Here is a 6,850-nt window from a genome sequence, read left to right on the forward strand (position 1 = left end):
ACTTAGTGCAGGCCAGGAGAGCCCCTGGGCGTCAAGAGCCCTTAAGGAACTATAGGGCTGCTCGTCTGTAGCATGCGGTTAACCCGGAGGAGGATGGAGTCTGGCCGCCTCTCTGGGTGCCCACCAGTCACCAGGTGGGCAGCATCCTCCAAAAGGCACACGTGTGCCAGGCAGCGACACCCACCTACAGCCTGACCTGAGCCCCAGCCTCAGACCTTGGGGGACCTGCCTGACCATCTGATGTGGGTCCCCCACCCCATCAGACCTTGTGCTCCTGCTCTGTGTCTGGGTCAGGCCTGGTTTAGGTTCTGGGGAGACGGTGGGAACAAGATGGTGACCCCAGGGGGCTGCTGTGTGGAGCTGGGGCTGGGGGACTAGATAGTGGGGAACGGCCCTCCCAGAGGCCCGCAGCTTCCTGGGCGAGGATGAGGGGTTCCAGGGTTTCATCAAGGAGCTGGGCAAACCCTCCCTCTCCCCAGACTGTCTCAGCTGTCAAAGGAACAGCGCGTGAGGGTGGAGCTGGGATTCACTCCTGTGTGGCCCTCCCCACAGACTCCTGGGGGGCTGCCCACCCCCGCAAAGAGTTGGGCTTTCCCGTAAACCCCAAAGCCCCTGAGAGTGTCTCTCCTGAAGGAAGAGACCCTGCCTGCCCCACCTCTGTGCGGTGCTGTCCCCTGACTGGGTGTCCTCCAGCCCACGTGGCCACTGCTCCTTGTCCTTGCAGATCCGGCTGCAGGGCCAAGGAGGAGGGCTGGGAGGGCCACCCTGATTCCCTCCTCACCCCCTGGTCCCGGGATCCTGGCCCGCTTTGCCCCCTCCCCCACCCCCCTGGTCATGTCTGAGGACTTGAAGGGCTGGAGCCATATTGGTCTCAGCTCTGGTTCCCCAGGGCCCAGCAGAGCCTGGCTCAATGCAGTGCTCCGTGGAGGTTTGTTGACTGACTAAGTGATTGAATTATAATTTAAGAACAATGGCTACCAATGAATAACTCTTTCTATCTGCCAAGTGCTTGATGTCCATTATCTAGTTTGAGCCTCACAACAGTCCAAAGAGGTGGGTGTTGTTATTCATGCTACTTTACAGATGAACAAACGGAGACTCAAAAAGCTTAAGTAGCTTATCCCAGGCCACACAGCCAGCGAGGGCAGAGACAGGAATCAGTCAGATCTGGCCAACAGCAAAGCGTGCTAACCACAGCAGTGCTCCCTGCCCCTCCAGTGGCAGAGTCTGCCTTCCGAGGGCTCCCTCATCCCTGGCAGGTGAGCCGGAACTGGTTTTCCTGTGTCCCCAGCACTCGCACAGCCCAGGGCACAGAGTGCAAGCCCAGGGAAGCTTCAGGGAGGAAAGATGGAGTGTGTAATAGGGACCACTGGCCAAGCTCTGGCTGGATGATCCAGCCCGGTGTGGTGCTCAGTGTTTTATCCTGAGAGGTCAGGAGTGGCCTGGGTTCACCTCTATTTTCAGCTGAGGAAATGGATTCTTGGGATCTGAAACTTGTCCAAGGTCACTCAGCTTGTAAGGGGCAGTGACAGGGATAAACCCCTGGCTCTGTGACTCTAACGGGCCACGCCCCTACCTGCTACACCATGCAGCCTCCCTGCAGCGTTTGCGCATTTCATGCGTGCTCTGGAGGGACAGAGAGAGAGGGTGGTGCGGTGTCTCGGTGTGTCAGGGTACATGTGTGTCAGGTGGGAGGTAAGCTCTGTGTGTGCAAGAGGTAGTGGGTGTCTGTTTTCTTTTGCTCCAGAAATGGATTTAGACCCAGCCTGGGCTTTGCTGGGACAAGGAGTGTAGAGGGCAGTCATCCATGCCCCATTCCTGAGGATCCAGGTCCCCATCCCTGGGGGGGTGACAATGGGTCTCTGTTTGTGGGGACAGGAGCCATCGGGGGCAGCAGAAGGGAAGGACAGCAACTCCCAGGAGGGCAATGGCCCCCAAACTGACACCCAAGGAGCAGGGGGGCTGCTGGTGGATGTCACCTGGAGCACCGAGAATGAGCCCCTCACAGACCTGCGGGGAAACCACCCAGACAAGCGGCCTGTCCCAGGAGGTGGTCAGATGGTGACCAGGCTGCCCGTCCTTTCACCCAGAAACGTCCAGGGCAATGCGAGTAGAACCAGGGTCTGCAGCAAGCAGGATTCCTACCCCGCTGGGGTCAGAAGTGAGGACGTTTCTTGGGGGAGGAGAAATGGGGTGGGGTGGGGGAGGAACGATGTAAAACTAGAAAACACCACAACGATGCTCCCACTTCAGGTGGAGGAAAGCAAATCCCATACAGTCTGGGATTCTTCAGATGCTAGACACGCTAGACACTTAGTGTCCTCCAGTCTTGGGTCCTGAACTCCCAGGACTGTGGAATGGCCTGGATGGAGTTTCAGAATCTAAGAAAAGTGAACGAGAATCTTGAGTCAGAAGGCGCCTTCAAACGCAGCCTAAGAGGCTGCTGTCAGAGCGCCTCTCGGCCAGCTTCCCGCTCCACAGTCCCCTCGGGACGGCATGCTTCTGTGGATGCAAAGATGCTGGAGACAGAAAATAAACACTTGGCTTTAACTGCAGCCATGTCCCTGTCCAGGAGCAAGGGGTCTGGGCCTCTCACAGGCCCCATCCCCACTGCCAGCCTGTCTGGGACGGTTGTGTGATCTGCCACCTCCTCCCGCTCCGCCCCTGCCCCAACCCTTCAGCGCCCCCATCCGGGCCCCCGAGGGAGCCCAGCAGGTGAGGCAATGGGGACCAAGGGTCCCATAAGGAGAGTCTTCGGCAGCCACAGGTCTGGGGAGCCGAGCGGATGTTGATTTGGTCTACGGGAGCAAAGGGATCTGTTAAACGTGCAGCTGTTAAATTGCTCTGCCTGAAGCCAGCCATCTCTGAGGGTGGGCGGGGGCCTGGTGGGCAGGTGGTGGACAGAGCAGCTGGCAGCTAGCGCCCTGGTGGGGTGGTCTTAGACACCTAGCTCTGACGTTCCCACCTGGGGCCGGGGGGAGCCTGGGTTGGACCTGTGCTGCCACGCCCCACTTCTTGGCCTCCTCCAAGCAAACCCTGCAGACCCTCCCCTTCGCCTCCTTCTCCATCTCCTGAAATCCTACTCACCTTCCAGACCCAGTGCACATGGTACCTCCTCTGAGTAGTCTTTCAGACTTTCCACTCCTTACCCCGACACCCTGAGAGAAGTGGGCTTTCCCTCCCCCCAGTCCCCAAAGACCCCAGGATTCTGCCTGTCATCTGACTTCAGCCATTTCTTCTACACTAACTGGGAGCCAGGGGCCCACTGAAGGGGGGACATGTGTGCTTCACCCCCTCACCCCAACACACAGGCGGCTCCTGGGAGTCCAGGCACCCAGCTGATGGTGAGCTCCTCAGCCGGGGAGGACAGGGCAGGACATGTTGGCTGAGCTATGGCCCGATGGCCATGGGGATGCGGCACCTGACATCTGTGCCTGGACCACAGCCCCCAGTCCCTGCGACAGATGTCAAGAACCGCTCAGTCTTGCCTTGTTCTCTTTCCCTCTGTGTGACGCCCTGTTCTGCCATTCCAATGGCTCAGAATCAACTATTCACTCAGCCGGAGGCCGCCTGCATCCCTGGGATGCCCATCATGGACTTGGAGCCAGGCGGCCTAGGGCTTGAATCCTTGCTCTGCCACTTATGGCTCTGTGACCTTGGGCCATTGCTTCTCTCTCTGCACCTCAGTTTCCTCATCAATAAAACACAGATACTGGACACTACCCCTCAGAATCGTTTGAGAATTAAACGAGACAACCACTGCAGAGGCCCAGAGAGGGCCAGTGGCTGCCTTGAGTCACACAGCAAGAGAGCAGAAAAGATGCTGGACTTCCTGTTTCCCAACCCCAAACTCCCCCTTGCCCCATCCAGCCCCTCTTGGGTCTGGGGTCCCATGCTGGGGCCTGCATCCTGCTGGAGGTCTGGTCTGTGTAACCTGGCAGCTGGTCTCCATGACCTAAGGAACAATAGACCGTCAGGCTGCTCAAGCTGGGCCCAGTCCCTGCTTCGTTGTTCCGCTGGCCTGACCTGGCCTCCCCGGGGGGCCTTATCTGCCCATTCTCTCCTTTCCCACCAAGCTAATCTCTCCCTCTTTTCAAGAGTTCCTGTTTCCTTTCTGCCGCCTTCTTGTCTCTCTCCCCAGGCCCTGTCTCTCCCGTGTCTCCAGCTGGCCTCCCACACGTGGTTCGGGAGCCTCCTCAAAGTGGCTGGTACTATCATCCCTGGGGAGTTCCCATCTCTAGGGCTTTCCCAGTCTGGGACTGCTGCCCCCGTAGGAAGGAGGGAGAAGGAGTGTGGCCCAGGTCAGGAATCCTGCTGGTGGGTGACAAGCGTTTTGACACCCACAGATCAATACCTGGGCCTTTTAAATTCTTTGGGTTTGCTACTGGCTCAGGGGGCCTCTACAGGGCTTCCAATGCAATGGTTTGAGGATATTTACTCCAAAAGTCCAAGGTACCAAGGTTTTATGGCTCTAAATCTCTGAACACAGTGAGATCCTGGGACACCAGAGCTCCGAGTTTCTGGGATTCACACTGGCGAGGGTCCACCCCGCCTCACCTGAGTAAGGGCTCGGCTTAGCTGAATGCTTAGAGCCCCGACCTTGCCAGGGAGGAACAGTCCAGGGAGCAGCTCTCCATGGCCCCTGGGTTGCCCACCCCCTGACCAGCCGGAAAGGTACAGAGCTTCCCTGCAGGCCTGGCACTGGCCAGCGGCAGGTGCAGCGGCAGGCCCACTGAGTCAGGGGCCCAGTTGGGTCTCCTGTCCTGAGCCAGAAACAGGCTTCGGTCTTCCACATGCTCTCCCCATGCCTAGCCAGAGTGAGAACGTGTGAGAAAGGGTTTGGTGTCAGACACACCTGGGCTCCCAGCCCCGCACTGCTGTGAACTTACTGTGAGATCTGGGCCAAGTGGCCTCCCCTCTCAGAACCTCACTTTTCTGACCTGTTGGATGGAGATAACAACACCCACCTGGGCCTGCTGTGAAGCTGACTCCGGACAATGTGTTTGGAATAGCACATAGTAGGTGCACAATAACAGGTAGCAGTTACATTATTATGACCACCCTTTCTGAGAGTCATTCTTGGTCCTTGGTCTGGTTTCCCCATTTGCTTGTCCTGGTTAAGGTCCAAAGGACACCCCAAAATCCAACATTTCCAAGACATGTACTAGGATGACTTTGCTGGACCCTGGAGCCCCATGGGTGAATTGGGCTGGTCCCAGCCCATGAGGAGGCCCCGGACCGGGGCGGCAGTTGTGGGGGGGAGGGTGAGGCAGACACAGACACAACACAAACCTCTACAACGCCTTGGCTCAGTGCAAAGTGGGAGAGGAACACAGAGGCCGTGGGAACCCAGAAGAGGCCACTGGCACAGGCTGGGGGTGGTCAGGGAAGACTTCCTGGAGGAGGGGACCATTTACTTGGGCCTTGGAGGAAGAGTGGGCAGTGGCTGGCCACTGTAAGCATGAGTGTGATGGCTGCTTTAAAGGTTCAAAGGGTTGTATAGAGCTTGAGGGCGTCGGGAAAGGCTTTGTAGAGATGGCTCTGAAGGCTGAGTGGAATTCCAGCAGGGAAAATGACATTCCAGGCCTGCTGTGGAAGAACAGCAGATGCTCAAAGGGAGGCTGAACAGAGAGGGTGCCTGGGAAGTTGCAGGAAATGTGGCTGGAAGAGTCACCTGGGGCCTGGGGGAGGGGACTTGTATGCTAGGCCAGGGAACTGGGGATTGGTTTTATGGGCCATGGGAGCCAATGTGGAGCAGGGGCGGCCCTGAACCTGGGAGAGCATACACTCCAGGCGCTTGTTCAACAGAGGCTGAGTTTTCTGCAGAGATGCTGGTGGGAGGCCCGCCCTGCAATGCCCCACCACCGGCCCTCGGCCTCTTATCAGTTCTGTGACCACAGGAAAGGCCCTTCCCATCTTGGAATTTCCTCATCTGCAAAACAGATTGAGAGACCAGAAGACTAACCTCGAGCGAGGTTCCTTCCAGCCTCTGATTCCGTGACTCTGGCCACACAGCCCTTCCTCTTCCCACCCTGTGATTGGTCCAGCCTCTATGGGCGTGTCCACGCCATCCCACCCTGGGTCTGCCCCCACCATCCCAGGTTGTGTCTCAGTTGGCTCTGGGGAGTGGAGAGCTCTCCCCTCAGCGTTTGTGTCTCCTCCCTGTGCACCGAAGTCCAGTTTATAATGTTCTTTCCTATCCTTTGTCTGGTGTGGTCACCCCACGGCCAGAGCAGATACAGATGATTAATAATTACTTCCAGCTGGGGGACCTACTTTAGCCCAGGGTACTCTTTACTTGCTCATCAGTGCTGCCCATGTCCCAGGAAGAGAGGCTGAAGCTCAGAGAGCAACTGGGACCCCCACCCCTCCAAAAGCCTCTCTTCACCTGGCAACAGCTAAGACCCCCAGGATTCTCCATCTTCCTGGCTGTTACCTCTTGGTCTCTCCGCCTCTTTTCCTCTTCATCTCCCTGACCTCCAAAGTGCAAATGCTCCAGGCCCAAGCCTTGGTCCTCTTTGCTTTTCTATCCCGCCTTTCAGTGACAATGTCCAAATGTGCATCTCAGCCCCAGGCTCTCCTCAGAGCCAGGCTTGATTATCTGCCCGTCTACTCAGGATTTCCACTAGGGACCCAACCGACATCACAATCTCCACCAAGTCTGAACCTTAGTTCTCTCTCCACCTCCGTCCCAGCATGCTTCCAAGCACTGGGCCAAAACCCTCGTGGTCCTTCTCCATCCTCCTTGCCCTCAAGTTCCACAACCATGAAAAGAACAAATCTAATGGCTCCACCTTCAAAACAGAACACGAATCCAACCACGCCCACTGCAGACAGCCTGGTCCAGACA

Source organism: Balaenoptera borealis (assembly GCF_965194805.1).
Source record: "Balaenoptera borealis genome assembly, chromosome: 11".
Taxonomy (NCBI): Eukaryota; Metazoa; Chordata; class Mammalia; order Artiodactyla; family Balaenopteridae; genus Balaenoptera; species Balaenoptera borealis.